Genomic DNA, 19227 nt, shown 5'->3' on the forward strand with positions numbered 1-19227 from the left:
GTTTGGGGGCCATGTGGGGGCCTGCACATGAAGAAAGAGTATAAAGCCTTGGAACATTGCCCGGCACACCAAGGAAGCCGACGGACGGATGGGAGATGACATCATCGGAGTCTGAAAATTCACTGCAGCTGCAAAAATGGCAGACTCTACACATTGGGCCCCCACTCCCGAACTGGGTTCTTACCATTGGCTTCTTTCATCTGTTATGAAGTGTAAGCTGTCATTAAAGAAAGCTAAGTTATTTCTCCTATGTGATTTCTTACCGCCGTATCGCTAAGGGAGGGGTATCACCTTTTTATATTATATCTATGTAGATTCAGGTTATGTAATAGGCTGCAATTACAAAGCAACCCATTCCAACAAGGGAGCTAATGCCCTCTGCTGGATACAGTGGTTAGCACAGTGCCATCACAACTCCAGAACATTGGGTTGAATTACTGACTCCGTGGAGTTTTATAAGTTCTACATGTCTCGGTTTAGTTTCTTCTCTAAGTAATATGATTTTCCTCCCACAACCCATAAACATGCATATTAGGATATTTGATGACTCTATATTGTGATGTTTTCAGTGAGTGATGGTGTGTGGCTGAAGGTGCCTTGCAAGGGACTGGCATCCTAACCAGCAATGCTTCCTGCCTTGTTCTAAAGGCTTCTGGTACCGACTCTGAGTCTCTGTTTCCCTAAATGGTTGACTAAGTAAGCTCATTAAATGGATGAGGGAAGGAAACATCAGCAAAGCTGCATGGCCTTCATCAATAAATGTCCTGCCAACTTTTTTCCAACTAGCAGGTCTCTCCTTCTAGCTATGCAGCCAATGTTTATAGACAAAAGCATATCCAGCATTTTATGGTCATGCTTTGAACATGCTGTGATAGAAATGTTTAATTAACTCAGTACAGTTATTTCAATATAAATGAATAACATTAGGGATGAAGTGTTTGAAAGCTGATTACTTTTTAAATATAGAAAAAAGTAAATAAAAAAAAAAAATGAAAAGGTGCACTTTTAAGATTTCTTTACTCAAATGTTGGGTCCCTCCAAGAACCTACCATCTCTATGTCTGTTTGAGGCTAGAAGTTAGCAGCTACTGTCTTTATTATACAAAACTCACTGAACTGAAAATATTCACTTCAGAAATGTATTCCATTTAATAAAAAATGTGCACACCATCGGTCTCGGTGTACGGTAGGTGAATAATTTACTGTATATTTAAACAAAAACAATAAAAACACATTTTCAACAGTCCTTGTACAATTTCATGCTCCAGTTTATTTTTAAAATAATTTTTGGTTTGTGTTTCTTTGTTTTCATTCTTTGGCAGGTGACCTTACAGTGTGGAAAAGCAGGTGGGCACCTTTCATGTATATGCTTTGCATTTTTTAAAATTAAACTTTTTACTGTTTGAAACATAGTTTGGTTATTTTTTAACTAATTAGAAATTACAAAAATGAAAAACTTCATATTTAAATACATGGAGCATTGAAAAACAACTAGAGTGACAAACATTTTTCTGAGGCTAAATTCCTCTTCCTCAAAATTAAGTGTTTTTAGGAGTTTCCAATAAACCATTATACTTAAAAGTGTTTAATACTCCTGACTTTTAGTTGGTTTGTTATTGATGCCACATAAAAAATAAACACAAAAGTAAGTGACAAAGCTTAATACATGCATTTAGGCATTCTAAAGCCCCCTTAATGAAACTAACAGTCTCAGTGGACCTGAACCACCAACCACAGGACAGAAATCAGTCCTAGACAGGCAGATAAGATTTATTGTAAATATTACATTTTTTGAATAATGATTATGAGTCTTTATTAATCATCATCTGATTTTTTAACAACCATTGAAAAATTAAATTCAGCCTGTCAAATCACTAATCATGTACATTATTCCCACAGATGAGATACTGTACATGAGATGTGTGGTATTACAAATGCTTTTATGGCTGGAACTAAAGAGTCAGATTTATGTAGCTTTATTTTCCATCACTTACTGTTAAATATATTTCACTAATACTTAAAATACAAGAACATTTTTTATGTTTAAAACAACAACCACATTTGTTTATATAGTACAATACATACACAAGTACGTGTCAAACTATTTTACAAGTGGTAAAATAAAAAAATTACAGATATAAAAGAGGTAAATAGTAAGCCAGGGCCTGATGTGAATTTAAAAAATACAACCATAATACAGTCGACCCTTAATATACGACCGGCCTGACATGCGAACAACTTGCTTTACGACCAAAATTTTTGTTTTGAACTACGACCAATATCTTGCGTTACGACCCGAATGCGGTCACGTGTATCCGCTTGTGCGATTGTAAACAAACAGCCGAGAGTGTTTGTAAGCGTCAGTCGGAGCCCAGATACATGTGTTTGTGGATGTAATTTCGGTTAGTGCAGTGCTTTATATAATTTATTTCGACAATTGCTAAGGAAGGAAGCGAAGGTAACGAAGGTAAAGAAAGTGATCACAATCAAAACGAAGAAGGAAATTGTGTGGAAATATGAGAGTGCCGTTCGTGTGACCGATCTTGCTAATATGTACAGCATGTCGAAATCCACCATCTCGACAATTTTACAAAGAAAAGATTTGTATAAGGAAACTCCTTCCAAACAATAACCACCTTCCATTTCATTCTCCTCCTCCTTCCTTCCTGCAAGCCAAAGATGTCAACTTAAATGGTGAGTACAGTATGAAATTGTTGTTTCTGGTAGGCTAGGCACTTTTTATAACTTTTTGGTTAGTACATTAGAAAAAGTATTGGTGTTTTTGGTAAATTATGCACATTATACATCCCTTTTCTATTTAAAAAATTAATTAAGTGTTGCTGTGGGCAGTTCGGAACACATTAAGGGCATTTCCATTATTTTTTATGGGAAAAATAGTCTTGACTTACAACCAACTTGAGTTACAACCAGCCCTCGCGAACAAATTGAGTTCGTAAGTCAAGGGTCCACTGTATTTAAATCCTAGAAAATAAATACCACAGTAGTATATATAAAGTTTACCAAACATGTAAAATAAATCTGGGAAATGCTAGTCAAAAGCAGTCAGATAATATATTAAACTAGCCAACCCGCGGCATAATTATGTATTGATGGGTGAACAATTCCTGAAAGACACAGTTGTCCAAATGGGGTTGGTTTTGAGGATACGACTGTAGGTGAATGAAAAGATGTAACTCTGGAGAGGGCAACATACAATACAGCATTTTACACGCTGCATACAGCGATTCACATTGAAGTATAGACACTTCTAAGACCATGGAATACCCCTCGCAAACTGTTTTACACGCTGCATACAGCGATTCACATCCGCGACAAACAAATTGTTTTACACGCTGCATACAGCGATTCACATCCGCGACAAATATGATTCTTCTTAGATGGTGCTGGCGCGTCCACCCTCGCTCTCGAAGCATACACACTGCCTGGTCATGTGCCCGGTCGCAAGAGCAACTGACAGAGACCCGCCCACCAACTCTAAGACCATGGGATACCCCTCAAAAACTGTTTTACATGCCGCATACAGCGATTCACATCCGCGACAAACAAACTGTTTTAAATGCCGCATATAGCAATTCACATCCGTGACAAACATGCCTCTTCTTAGATAGTCCTGCCGCGTCCACCCTCGTTCTCAAAGCACACACACTGCCTGGTCATGTGCCCGCTTGCAAGAGAAACTCACGGAGACCCGCCCACCAACTCTAAGACCATGTCGTGTAAAACAGTTTGTGATGGTGGACGCGATCGTGTGTCATAACCGAAAAGAATACAGTGGAACCTTGGTTCACGACCATAATTCGTTCCAAAACTCTGGTCATAAACCGATTTGGTCATGAACCGAAGCAATTTCTCCCATAGGATTGTATGTAAATACAATTAATCAGTTCCAGACTGTAGGAACTGTATGTAAATATATATTTTAAGTTTTTAAGCACAAATATAGTTAATTAAACCATAGAATGCACAACGTAATAGTAAACTAAATGTAAAAACATTGAATAACACTGAGAAAACCTTGAACAACAGAGAAAAGTAACACTGCAATAGTTTGCGCTATAGCGCTACCAACCGCTGGCTAAAAACACTTTTTTTTTAATGAGTTTTAAGCACAGGGAAAAAAATGAACATTTGAAAAAATCCGGAATTTAATAAACCACCAAGAAAAGTAACATTGCAACAATGCACACTACGAACCGATCGCTGTAAACAGAAGTGAAAACAAAATCAAGCCCAGTGCATTCTTTAACTGCCTTCCTACCTTATGAGTCCAGCCCCCTCTCTCTCTCGCTGCCTGTGTGTGCGTCTGTCTCTCTCTCGCACTGCCTGTGTGTGAGCGCGTCTCTCTCTCGGGCTGCCTATGTGTGTGCGTCTGTCTCTCTCTTGCGCTTCCTGTGTGTGCCTCTGTCTCTCTCTAGTGCTGCCTGTGTGTGTGCGTCTGTCTCTCTCTGGCGCTGCCTGTGTGTGTGCCTCTGTCTCTCTCTGGCGCTGCCTGTGTGTGTGCGCGGCTCTCTCTCGCGCTGCCTGTGTGTGTGCCTCTGTCTCTCTCTCGCGCTGCCTGTGTGTGCGCGGCTCTCTCTCGCACTGCCTGTGTGTGTGCGGCTCTTTCTCTCGCGCTGCCTGTGTGTGTGCCTCTGTCTCTCTCTGGCGCTGCCTGTGTGTGTGCGCGGCTCTCTCTCTCGGGCTGCCTGTGTGTGTGTGTGTCTGTCTCTCTCTGGTGCTGCCTGTGTGTGTGCGCGGCTCTCTCTCTGGTGCTGCCTGTGTGTATGTGCGGCTCTCTCTCTTGGGCTACCTGTGTGAGTGCGTCTGTCTCTCTCTGGCGCTGCCTGTGTGTGTGCGTCTGTCTCTCTCTCTCTCGGGCTGCATGTGTGCCTCTGTCTCTCTCTGGCGCTGCCTGTGTGTGTGCGCGGCTCTCTCTCTGGCGCTGCCTGTGTGTGTGCCTCTGTCTCTCTCTGGTGCTGCCTGTGTGTGTGCGTGGCTCTCTCTCTCGTGCTGCCTGTGTGTGTGTGCATCTGTCTCTCTCTGGTGCTGCTTGTGTGTGTGCGTCTGTCTCTCTCTCTCGGGCTGCCTGTGTGCCTCTGTCTCTCTCTGGCGCTGCCTGTGTGTGTGTGCGGCTCTCTCTTGCGCTGCATCTGTGTGAACCAAGGTTCCACTGACTAATGAAAAGTCAGCGTGGCTAACAGGTGCATGTGGAGTCTAGCAGAGACGAACGTGAATGACGCCCGGTGTTGTGAGTTGCTGCGTCCGAGTTGGTGGGCATGGCTCTGCAAGTTGTCGTCGTATCCAATGGTTTTAGAGTTGGTGGGCGTGGCTGTCTTGCGTGCTTTCCATGAGTGGCTACTTGTCGGCGGCTTAGTGAATTATATACGGTGGGCGTGGCTGTCTTGCGTGCTTTCCATGGGTGGCCTACTTGTCGGTGCGTGCTTTCCATGGGTGGCTACTAGACGGCGGCTTAGTGAATTATATATATAGATATTTGCATGCATCCACCAATCAGTCAGTTTAAAAATCAGATGTTTTAGAGTTCACCACATGACAAAGCAGGACTAAAGAAGGTGCAATTCATGGCAGAAAATCCTGAGGTAAAGCCATATGATCCACTGTTATTATTTTTTAATCTCTCCCCTGGTATTTTGAACACTCACTTAAAAAATTAAAATTTATTAGAACTGTTTTCTAATCTTGTAACTGACAGCAATGTATATTAAAGGATGAATATAGAGTTATTATGTGTGTGAGTATACACTTACCCATCTGCTTAGCAGAACTGTTCAAAGTCTAAGATAGTGTGTGGCTGGATCCTGTCTTGTCAGAAGAGGATGCTACATAGAAAGCAACACTAGATGGTCTGCATGTTCACAATCACTCACATCAGCCCTCTCTCTACTGTATGTAGTGTAATATGGATGTAACGTACAATCTCCTTGGTTCCTGATGCCGTGCTGCCTTATATACAGTACAGTATGTATGTACAGTTAAATATATATATACAGTATATATATATATATATATAGAGAGAGAGAGAGGAAGATCAGCCCAGCTACAGACAGACACGCAGACTCAGAAGTCCCAAAACACACCTTTTATTTTGCTCCTTGTCTCTACAGCAAACAATACTCTAATCAGCCACAATTAATCAGTCCTTTTTACTTTTACTTTACTTTCCTTCTTTTCTTCTGCCTCCTCTACTTCTCTCCTTGCAAGCTCTGTCCTCTGGCTCCTGACTCCAGCTCCCTGAGTGGAGTGACGCGGCCCCTTTTATAATGCACCCAGATGTGCTCCAGGTGCTTCCTGATGACCTTCCAGGAGCACTTCCTGGTGAGGCAGAAGTGCTGCAGTCCACGTCTCCGGAACTATTCAGACACCCCCTGGCGGTGGCCATGGACCCCCCACAGGGTTGAGCTTCCAAGGTCTGTGGCCCCCATACAATCCAAGGGGGTTGCCCTCTTGCATCCCAGGAAAGGAATTGCGCCTCTCCTGGTACTTTGCTTCTCCAGGTGTCCCAGTGGGGCAAGGTTCCCTGGTCGTCATATAAAAAATTAATATAAATATTGTCTCGCACATGGAAATAGTGGACAAATTAATGGCTCTGATGAAGGTAATTCTCTGCTGCTGCAGAGGATAATGCCTTTTCTTTCCCTCCACCTACAGACCAGAAGATTGATGGCTTTTCCATGAACAATCTCACTTCCAGTGTCCATCCTCCTGGACCTGCCTTTTCCTGCTGGAAACCATAATAATTGGAAACACCACCAGTTTAAGCAGTCAGAACCAGACTCCTGAAAAGATATTGTCTTTAACACTGTTTACTCATGTTTACTATTTTTGCAATTTCAATTAAACAGGATTTGCCTTATTGTCCTTATTTATCTTTGTTATTACAATACACACACACACAAACACACAAATATATAGAGTATATACACACACAGAAGACTCACTCAATATTCAGACTCCTCCACTTACTGCACATTACACTGTATTGCAGATGTAATTTTTAAATTTGCAATTTTTACCCATCAATGTGCACTCAATAGCCCATAATGACAAAGTGAAAACAGGTGTTTAGCAAGGTTTGCAAATTTATTAAACAAAATGAAACCTCTCATTTATATACAGTAAGTATTCAGATCCTTAATTCAGTATGTGGTAGAAGGGCATATGGCAGCAGTTCCAGCTTTAAGTCTTCTTAGGCACTTTCTAAAATATGTCAAATCAGTTCAATTTGTCAAAGGTGGACTCCAGTCAAGTTCTAGATACATCTCAAGGATAAATAAACCAGACAGGATGCACCTGACTTCAGTCTGGACTGCCACAGCAAAAGGTCCGAAAATTTGCAGAAATGAGGAATTTCAGCTTTTGATGTTTAATTTATATGCCTTTGTGAAAACATCTTTCACTTTGACATTATAAGTTATAGAGTGTAAACTGATGGGCAAAAATTTAAAATTTATCATTTAAAATTAAATCTACACCACAATAAAGTATCTAGAATGTGAAGGGCGCTAAACACTGTATGTTTGTATGGATATTGTCAAGCTTAGGTCATAGAGTTGCACAGGAGGCACGGTTTCCAAGGAATATCAACTTTATTTTACAAACTGAAACAGGCATTAAGAGTTTATACAACATAAATTTATCTTCAGCATATGAGCACACAGGTAGCAACTGGCACTCTGGCTCTGCCCTTCAGCTTAAAACAACACAGTCCTCATGGTCGAGCAGGTTCACTGTCTCGGATGCAGCGGCTGGGCCAGATGCAGACTGGAAAGAGAGGACAGAAGAGTGAGTAATTGACTGGCCGAGACTCAGTCTTTTAAATGTTCTAAACATTGTGTGAGAAGCATGTTACATGGTAAAAGAGCAAAGCTGAAGCTGATCCCACAAAAGGCTGGTTGAGAGTGTTTGTTTCCCATTGAAATACAGTTTATGTGGGGAGTTTCGAAGGGCAGGTGTGTTTCTTTGCCATTGGTTAACTTTTTAACAGAAAGCCAGCTCACAGCTAAGAGATTATCAGTCCACAGCAGCCAGCGTTATGTGGTACGAATACGGAGCAGAGGAGCCGCTGTCTAGAGCTACCACCACCGCCTTTGATTCTTGTATGTCTAATCATTCTTCTCTGATGATCACACCTGGTAAGTTGTCGAAAGCTTAGGAATAAAAAACTATTTTAAGATACATGACTCATTTGTAGCTACTAATATATATATATAAATAATGTATATATTATCACGACCAAGAAAAAAGAAGGTTCCTTACCTGGACCTATGTTATAGGTACCTTTCCTGGCTGGAATAAAATGGAAAGACAGGAAAGGACTGTTTCTGGGGGCTGTTTATTTCCTCATTATGCTAGACTGCAGCTTCCCTCGGGCAGAGCTCCCATTCATACTTCGTCAAGTCTCCTTGGGACTTGAAGTCTCAGAAATCAACCCTGTCGTGGTGTGTGGGTGCCACCAGAGGCTGCTATAAGAAAGGGGTTCTGCCTGACCTGGAAGTGCTGCCAGGCTGTTGTTGTTTGTCACTGGAAGCATTCCTGGGTGGTGAGATAAAAGGAGCCATCATGCCTCATCCAGGTGAGCTGAATGGGGAGAAGGTGGGCAAAGTTTGCCTTGAGGAGACGTGGTGGAGTTATTGTGGAAGACATTCTTTTAAAGGAGAATTGAAACCTGTTTAAGGTATTGGATTGAATAAAACCACGTTTGTTGAAGCCTTTTGACTGTGTGACTGCATTTGTGTTCTGGGTTTGAGGAGCTGCAGTGCCCAGAGTCCACAATCTATGTATAAATCTACATGTTCCTAATTGAATTGCTGACTGATAAGAAATTCTTACTACTTGTAGGCAACCTACAGGAAATATATTTTCATGAATGGATTCGGGTCAAGGCCCTGAGGCTGAGAAAAATCCACCCTCTATGAGAAACTATATTCATCATGAAAAATCAGATGATGTTTTGTATTGAACAGTCAGAAACTGATCCAGTCTACTTCCAGCATGTCTGACTACATGTCAGCGGAATTATGATTTGAGTGTTGCCTGTATCCTGTTTTTTGCCTTGATCCTATTGATGTTTTTTTATACTACAGTGGAGTAATTCCCTGCTCTTTGCAAGTTAGCCTGAAATGAAGAAAACAACTTTCAACATTCCATAAACTGCAGAATGAATCTGTAGCCATAGGAAGCTCAATATACACAGATTGGAACAGGATGTGGTAATACAGCAGGCAGCGCACAAAAGCTAGTGATTTCTATTTGATAATATTATAAAGATGATTAAACAGTCATTCAGAGTTGATTTATAACTTGCTATGAATCATATTCTTACTTTAGCCGAAGAACCTACAATGGCAAATGGTGAACCCTCATCATATCATGGACTTAATACATTTCTATTGACAAGAAATAGTTACAGTTATTAATTAGATTTGCTCACTCAAATATACAGTCCTCTTTTTCTCTTTATCATATCTTCATCAACAGTAGCTTTATGGCATATTGTATGAGAGCCCTTCAGCTCTGTGGTCTTTTTCATTTCCTCAGTATTACAATGTGCTCATCCTACAGAAAGCACATAATGCCAACTGTTGCTTGGCCTTTCAGAGTTACTAGGTACTGTACATGCAAGTGATCATTGGCATTACTTTTTTATTTTTTAATTATAAACTTTTGATTTGCAAAAATATTTTATGTAGCATAATTAGTTTGGGTCAGAGCTATTACAGCAAAGGCCCAATTCATTATTCTCAGCAGAATCCTACTCGCAGTCACACAGCTTGCATTTGGAAGCACACTGTATTCTGTGGCTATGACGGTCCAGGTTGACAGGAGCTACCAAGTCCCTTTTCAGCCCAGACCATTGATAGTTGTAAACCAAGATGAGCCAGTGCAATGAGGACACTTACACAAGAGAGATGTTGAATCATGGTGCATAGTGTTTCTATTTCTATAAATCAGACCAGGGTTCAAAACCCCCAAAGTGCAAACTGTGCAAATACATTAAATAAAAAAATGACAAAATCCAGTGAAGGATAAAAACAATAAACAATTAAAATCCACTTGGGAAACCAGGTCTCCTACAGCAATCGTTAACCCTTTCACAGCAGCTCACTCTCTCTCTCTCTCTCCTAAGCTCTTCCCAACAGGTCTTTCCAGCTGGAGTACACAGAGACAACTGTGGTTGCTCTCTCCTGACTTGTGTCCTGTCTGCCTCTACAGGCATCAACCTGGAAGCATGGAACCAGACCTCTGTCATCCCATCATGCTCCCTCAGTGCGTCTTAGATACCTAGTAGGGTTTAATCCCAGTCCCTGCTCCAACTCAACTGCTCAACAAGGACACCTGTTCACAGTACCATGGCTTCACTCCTGCAGAGGGGCCCGACCACACTGCCTCTTCATTTCTGCACTGATTTCGCTTACATGCTAAGCCTTGCCTTTAGTTTCCTTCCAAAGCCTTCTCCCCACCACATCCTTCACAAACTCATTTTTAAACTGCATTTATAGGTACAGGTGGCATAATCACAAACGAGGGTGCCAATGAGGCAACAGGCTACCACGCACCTCAGCATGTGAATATCTAAGCCAATGCCTCACCTACACTCTCAAGCCACTCTGCTTTTCGATCATTCACTTACACTGCACCCCCAGCATAAATACACTGCATTATCATAAAACTTGCAATGCTACTGTCAAGTACACATTATCACAAGAATGGACTGGAGACATAAAAAAAGGTTTGAGGCAGCCACCCATATATTGTTTCCTAGCTGCAAAAATAGGAATAATTGTTGTACAGATGTGTACAGATTAGAGTGTAGAACAGAACTGAGTTCATGGCCAAAAGATGGCGGCTTTAAAGGCCAGCAGAGGAAATGACATCATCAATGGGGCCGGAACCAGAAGTGGTGATATCATTGGGCCCGGAACTGGAAGTGATGCCATCAGTGGGCCCCTGGAAAAACGGAAGTGACATCATCAGGGCCAGGCAGAATTTCCCATAACTGGTCTGCAGAGAAGTGAGGTAAAGAGTTAGTGCACTCCGCCACCCCCTGGTCTGGGGTGGAATTACTCTCGTTCAGGCCCTTTAGCTGCCTCCCATGCGCATGTGTGTGACAACGTGAAGAGGCAAATAAAATGAACAAGAATTTGATCACATTTGAGGAGAAAGTATCACTTCCGGATATTAAAAAAGAATGACATTCCAGCACACCTGTGGGCCGTATTTACAGAGTGAATGAGTTCACAGACCACTACATGTATATGAAAGAAAAAAAGAAATTTGCTCCTCATGCACTAAAAGCTGCTAAGACTCTTGTGAAAATGGAAAGATGTCTCAACATTTGAATCAAAAATTTAACAACAAAACAAATCATAACCAAAATAAATCCCCCAACTCCTTTTCCAAACTTGCTTAATCCTAAGTGATGTCACAGATAGAAGAACAGCTAACAGCATTGGATGAGACACCAGTCCATGAAATGTCACACAGAGACTCACAGGGGGGCAAACCTGAAATTGTCAGTTAACCGAAGCTGGAAATGGAAATGGAGGAAACTGGAGTCCCTGGAGAAAACCATTGTAGATACAATGAGTATGTGCAAACTTCACACAGTAACCATTAAGGGATACAGAACCTGATCCTTAAACAACAATGCTAACTGCTCTGAAATATTTTTGATTACAGGCAAATGTAGTTTGATTTTTACAGAATATTTTCTTAAGTATGCCTTTAACATTTTATTGTGTAGTATGTTAATTAAGTATGCTTATCAGGGCTTGAATTTCAGAGCAAGGTGCGGGGAATCATACATATTATTAACTTAATAAACCGAGAGAATTCCTTTTCTACTTCAAAGCAATAAAAGGTTTTTTGATATCATCATTATTATTCCATTATGTAAATTGTTTAGAAATAAAAAAGCACGATTATGTCATGCTTAGAGAGCACCATGATGTGACCAGTCATCTCTGAGTTTCAATCTTTTTTAAATTGTAAGTGTCATGCATTTGCATAAGGGAACTGAAATGGTGACATGACTAACAGTGCCATACACAGCCCCGGCAAATTGATGGATATTCTCTATTCATCCTCAGATAGTAATGAACATGACTACAATTTCTATCCAAGCATCCATCCATCCACCCATCCATCCATTGTCTTATCTGCTTATCCCATTGAGGGGTGCTGCAAGACTTTGGGATATGGGAGGAAAATCAGAGTATCAGGGAGTGGCGATGGCAGCTTTAAATAGTAATCATTAAAACAAGTTTCAAATAAAGTGTACCTGTACATCATCAATGGTGATGGGATGGACTGCTACACATGTACAAGCCAAAATACAAACAAATATGTACGTGTAAAATCTGTGCCATTTGTTGGGTTTTTGAAGTCAAAGAAATGTTCATTTTAAAATGTGACTTAGTTTAATCACATACAACACATATTTGAATGGAATACAATCTCTAGTTAGGAGCAATTACCACAGTTAGGGCCAATAAGTTCCAATCTGGTACAAACTAGTACATAGGCATAAGAAAAAAAGTCTTACAGTATGTGAGGTAAGAAAACAACAGAACAAAGGCTGTTTAACAGGCATTGATTATAGATTGGCAGATTTGAGTTAACATTCTATAAAGGTAGACTTAGCGGATTGATTATTTAAAAAGGAGAGATGTGGAAAATGAATGCATCTGTAGTTTGCATCGTGTAAATTTTAATTTGTTTGCTCTGTAGATTATGTGACACGCTGTTGTACAGCACTGGTCACTACTGACTTATGTTATCTCATAAACTTCTTCCTCTCCATTCTGCATAAAAGCATGAGACTAAAAACATTTTCTTGGCCAACACTACAAATTACATGAGGTAAGTAACATATAATAAACAAATCAAGAAATCAGAATCATCACCGACTTTTTCTGTCCTGAATTGTTCCTCATTAGTTCACATGTCTGCTTTGTTCTTGTGTAATTATTAAGATGGATGTTTAAAATTATCATTCCAGTTCATCATTAGTAGTCTACAAATAGGTCTTGAAGGGTTGGGGCACATATATGATCTTCATATATTGTAAGAAGCAAAAAAAGAAATGAGCAATACGTTTTAAGTCTTTTCAGACTGGTGTCCACGATGAGACTGGAGTGAGGTGGAGTAGGAGGTGGTTATATGGGATCCAGGCAGGAAGAGGCAGGTCCCGAAAGACATATGCTGTAGGTGATGTTGAAGGTGTTATGGGTGTCAGTCTTCCCTTCTGCAGAGGGAGGAGAAGAAAAGGCATCAAGCAACAGCGCCAAACACTAGTCCGGAGGAGAATTACCATCATCAAAGCCCTTCAGCTGTCCCAGAAACACACGCGCCTATATGTATAAATGCAGGCTTAGCTGGGACCAGGAATACAGTGGATTTTAGATTATTTCAAGTAATATATCATCTCTAGGGCACATTGAATCTCCTAGTAATAGAAGTGTCACGAAAAGCAGATGTTCTGGTACTGGTAAAACAATAGAAGAATAGTAGGTTAAGAGGTTAAATGTGGCACCCAGGACCACCAAGCTATAATAGTGCTTTAACTCCCTCAGTCTGTCAAACATGTTTGTTTTAGCTGAGAGCTAAGCTGCTATCATTGTTGATATTAATAGCCAAAGTTTGTTATATTCTACATTTGGTGACTTATTTCCCATCAATATACCAAGGATGGCATAACTTTTTATCTGTCCATTCTTAGGATAGGTGTCACTTGTTTTCTGTTCATGTACCAGGAATGGTATGACTTGTAATCTGTCCATATAAAGGGATGGCACAGCTGGCCCCCTCTTTATCATGTTCACCAGTTGAATATGGAAATCTATAGGTTACGTTTTGGGGCCTACAGTCTTTTCTAAATGGCTTTGCTTCCTGCCTCTTATGTCAACACAGGCTAAATGGGGAGCAAAAATGCACCACAGCATTGCTTGATTCCATAGATAGATAGATAGATAGATAGATAGATAGATAGATAGATAGATAGATAGATAGATAGATAGATAGATAGATAGATAGATAGATAGATAGATAGATAGATAGATATTGAGTGAATGCAATTTATTATTTTCTTAGTCCAGAAATGCAAGAGTGCTAAGCACAATTAAACCTTCCCCACAAACAACAGTAAAGACAAACTAACTTATACAGTATATACGTAGGTGCTGAAATCTCTATAGATATCAATAAATGACTGGTGCTGAACAGAGTTTAAAATTCAGTTTGACATACTGTATGGTATCTGGATAATAAAGGAACTTTCAGTGAAGGAGACAAATTCTTTCATTCAGTATGCAGGTGATGTGCAGTTCTAATCCTAAGATCACTCACATCATTGCTAATTATCCAGTGTCAAGTCAAGACTTCTACATCCTAGCATATCCTTAATTTATCTTGTTAGGTTGCTAAAAGCTGGATGCATGAGAAGAATGCTCTTTAAAAGTTTAACACTTTCAGGTCTTATTATCAAGTGCCCAAAATCTTAATTATTGAGCTTTATGACAACAAAACAAAACAAGTAGAGTCTAGAAGAAAGCATAAAAATAGTCTTTTCTATGACTGTAAAACGTTTAAAGCTATTTTAGGGTAAAGGAAATAAAAAAAGTATTAAATGGTCTACATGCTGCAAAGTCAATAAACTCATTTTTCAGCTCACTTTTCATTTTTCAGTAACACTAACATGATAATGTTCTGAAATGAAAGGAAGCTCACCTTTAAAATAACACCTTTTAAACATTTTGATATTTCCCTAATGACAGTAAAACCTTAAATTTAATTTGTGTTCATGTACCTTTTTTCTGACATTTAATAAAATATATCCATCCATCCATCCATTTTCCAACTCACTGAATCCGAACACAGGGTCACGGGGGTCTGCTGGAGCCAATCTTAGCCAACACAGGGCGCAAGGCAGGAACCAATCATGGGCAGGGTGCTAACCCACCGCAGAATAAAATATATCCACTCCATATATTATATTTTAATTTCTATTTGACAATTACAAAATTAACAATACAGCCAAAACTTAAATACTTTATCAATGGTAATGCTTTTATTTCTATCCTGTCTCCCCACGATATAGAAATAGCCTGTTATGAATGTATTATTTTTTCTGTAATAATGATTAAAACTACTAGGTCTGCACATGACTTATAAGTATTTGGTTTGAAGACAAAATGATAAAATAATCTGACTTCAACACATGAATTCAAAAAACAAAACACTGAAGTTGCTTATGCTAAACTACATTCAGACATGATCTGGATACTTTGGATTCCAATATTAAATATTTTCATTGCTAGTAGTTAATATAGTAAATACAGAAGTATAATAAAAGTTGCTCAGTCATGGGATTGACTACAGTATACATCCATCCATCCTTTATCTAAACAGTTCCAGTTCACAAAGGCCCCTGCCAGCAGCACTAGGTGCAAAGCATGAGCTGACATTTGGACAAAGCTCCAAATTTTGAAGTTTGAATTAAAGATATACTTTTCTTAGTTTAAGAATTTAGATTGCAAAGCAATTTAGCATTAGCAAAGTTTAATACATTTTCTGAATCTTTTCAATATCTTTAGGAACTTGATTTATTCTAAAGTTAAAGAATATTATTTTTAAATACACTCAAAAATAATAGGAACACCTATACACCTGCTTATACATGCAATTATCCAATTAGCCAATCGTTTGGCATTAGCTCAATGCATAAAATTATGAAGATACATGTCAGGAACTTCAGTTAATGTTCACATCAAACATCAGAATGGGGAAAAAAAATCACAATGATTTTGACCTTTTCATGATAGTTGGTGCCAGGTTTGAATGGTTTAAGTGGTTTGAGTATTTCTGTAACTACCTATCTCCTGGGATTTTCATGTACAACAGTCTGTTCAGTTTATGCAGAATTCTGATAAGCTGAGAAAAAGATGAATCATTTTGTTAATTTAAAATTCAAAGTGTGGAAAACCTAATACTGCCTTTGCTTCATGAAATACTATTTTTAAAGTAAACTAAGGTAGTGTCAATTTTATGTTATGGTGTGTCTAATCAGCATTGACTAAGCAACTTTTTAGAAGTAAAATAAAAAATGCAATATTGTACAAAAAACATTACACTGTAGCTTGTTTCAAACTACTGAAAGGCAAAATCTGAGAGACAAACCACCTTTCAAATTGAGCAATAATCCAAAGCACAGTGCAAAAGCAAACTTGAGTGTGTTGATAGCATAATAAGTCAAATGTCCTTAAATGACCTAGAGTCCCAATTTCAGGTCTAATAAGAATTTATGGCCTTACCTGAAAATGGTCCACACGCCCTTTCCTAGAAACCAGAATGTGCTGGAGCAAATATGCCAAGAGCAAAGGGCAATAATCACTAATTACTGTGCCTTCTCATCTAATGACTATAGACCAGTGTCACTTACATTCCTTATTATGAAGACCTTTGAGAGGCTGCTCCTGGACTATATGAATCATATTGTGAAATTCCACCTGGATCCACTTCAGCTTGCCTATCGGACAAAGATAGGAGTGGAAGATGCTATTTTCATTCTGCTCCACAAGGTTTATTCCCACCTGAGCAAAGCAGGCAGCATTAGGCAGGCTATGTTTTTGATTTCTCCAGTGCCTTCAATACCATCCAGCCATTCTTGTTAAGACATAATCTCAAGAATATGTGGGTGGATGAGCCTATAGTGTCCTGTTTGTCTATCAGACTGCACTGAAGGACTGTGAACATGAGCAACACTTGAGCACCTCAAGGAACAGTCCTGTTTCCTTTTCTCTTCAGTCTGTACACCTCAGACTATAAATGTGACACCAGGTCATGTCACTTGCAGACATTTTCTAATGATTCTGCACTAATGAAGTGTATTGACAAGGGGGGTGAGACAGAATATGGGAGTCAGGTTTAGAACTTTTTTTCTTGGTGCAGAAAGAATTTTCTACAACTTAAGAACAGTAAAACTAATGAACTGGCTATTGACTTTTGCTACACCAAAGAAACTCTATGCCTAGTCATTATTCAAAGAGTGGATGTGGAGATGGTGTATTACTTAAGTACATTAATGACAGACTTGATTATTCTGGTGACACAGAGGAACTAAATAAGAAAGCGCAGAGCAGACTCTTTTTTCATAGGAGACTGTGCTCTGTCAATATGGATGGTGATAAGCTTTAGATAGATAGATAGATAGATAGATAGATAGATAGATAGATAGATAGATAGATAGATAGATAGATAGATAGATAGATAGATAGATAGATAGATAGATAGATAGATAGATAGATAGATAGATAGATAGATAGATAGATAGATAGATAGATAGATAGATAGATAGATAGATAGATACTTTATTAATCCCAATCCTTTACATATTCTACAACTCTGTGATGGCCAGTGCAATTTTTTATGCTGTGGTATGCTGGGATGATAACATCACCTCAAGAGAGGCCCATCGAATCAATAAGCTAATTACATGGGCAAGCTCAATTATAGCTCACTGTCAACCCCCTGGAGATAGAAGCAAAGGAAAGAATGGAGACAAAGTTGCACATCCCCTCTCTAACACACTAACACTGAGTACTTTCAGCCAATGAATTATTTAGCAGACATGTATAAAGAAACGCTAATGGGGCTACATTACTGTATACCAATGGTAATATGTTGAATAGTTCCTCACTGTGACTGTGATTGCTCTTCTTATCTTTAACCGAGTCAGAAGTTTTCTTACTTTAATTTTCTTATCTATTTATTTATTTATTGAGCTCCTGTTAAACATTTCCCACCTACTCTGTGTCCAAAGAACATAAAACCACATCTGAAGTTGGCTCAACAAATAATAAAATGCGGGCTCTGTATACTTCGGCAAGCAGCATATGCCACTTTTTATGTTTGTTCAGAATATTTACTTACAAACAATTCATTTTGAACTTTTTTTTCTTGACCTTCAGAAATAGATGTGCAAGGATCATTTGTCATCCCGTAACAAGTACAAGCAGTTCTGTTATGTTATGTAGACTGCTTAAAACTCATTATTTTAACATGGCTTTCTCATAGCTTCATTTTAGTTTAACACAGATATTCTGTATATGCATCTAATTATCATTATCATTCTTGGTGGCTCCGAAATCTGTACTAACCCCTACTTTCTCTGTTGTTCTTTCTGTGGTGGCGATCAAAGCACCATTCTGTCGCTACATTGATGGATTGAAGGCCAGAGGTCCACATGACCATCATCATCAAATTATTCTATGTGAAGCCTGAGAACCATGAGGACTGATTGAGATCATTTATGTCAGGTAGAACGTCTAGTGAGGGCTGGGTGGTCTCGTGGACTGAAACCCCTGCAGATTTTGTTTTTTTTTTAGTTTTTTTTTTTTCTATCCTCTCTGGCTCTCTTACTTTTATTCTATGTTAATTAGTATTACCTAATTCTATTTCTATATTTTGTTTTTTTTTCTCTCTTTCTTCATCCTGTTAAGCACTTTGAGCTACATCTTTTGTATGAAAATGTGCTATATAAATAAATGTTGTTGTTATGTGACTTTTCTCTTTGCATTATATGTTGTCATTGAGTGGTCTTTGTAATACTGCCTGAACAGCAACATAATTCTTTCTTTGAGAACACTTCCAGAAAGGTGCCAAAGTCCTGCATGGGGTTGGAGTAAGAAAGAGTGAACTCAGAAGCAAATCATAAATGACAATTTAGACTGTTTTCTAAACATAGTAAAATGCTATTTCTCATCTTACAAATTCTCTGCATGATTATTGCTACATTTTGAAAAAATTTCAGGAAGCTACAATATCAGCACACCACCACAGAAGCTGCCATTGAGACACGGGCAAGAGAAAATGTTCTTGTAACTGCCTGCCTGTTTAACTAGGACATCATGACATTTAAATTAGAAAATTAGATCATATATAACATTTAACTTTATATTTTGTTCTCTAATAACAGTTTACATACAAGATATTGTATTTCATTTAACCAAGTATTCACCCATGACTCTTACTTATTAACTATTTTGGGACTTTACATAATACTTAACAGAAGTGTGTTTCTGGACTATACTATTTATCTGTATACTGATTGGTATGTTTGAAATGCTTCATAGTCATTATTAGTAAATGAACTTCGCTGGTTAAAAGACATTTTCTGTTAGATTTCTTCAGTCTGTAGCTCTGCTGCCTC

This window comes from Erpetoichthys calabaricus, chromosome 6, assembly GCF_900747795.2.
Source record: "Erpetoichthys calabaricus chromosome 6, fErpCal1.3, whole genome shotgun sequence".
In the NCBI taxonomy this organism is placed as follows: domain Eukaryota; kingdom Metazoa; phylum Chordata; class Cladistia; order Polypteriformes; family Polypteridae; genus Erpetoichthys; species Erpetoichthys calabaricus.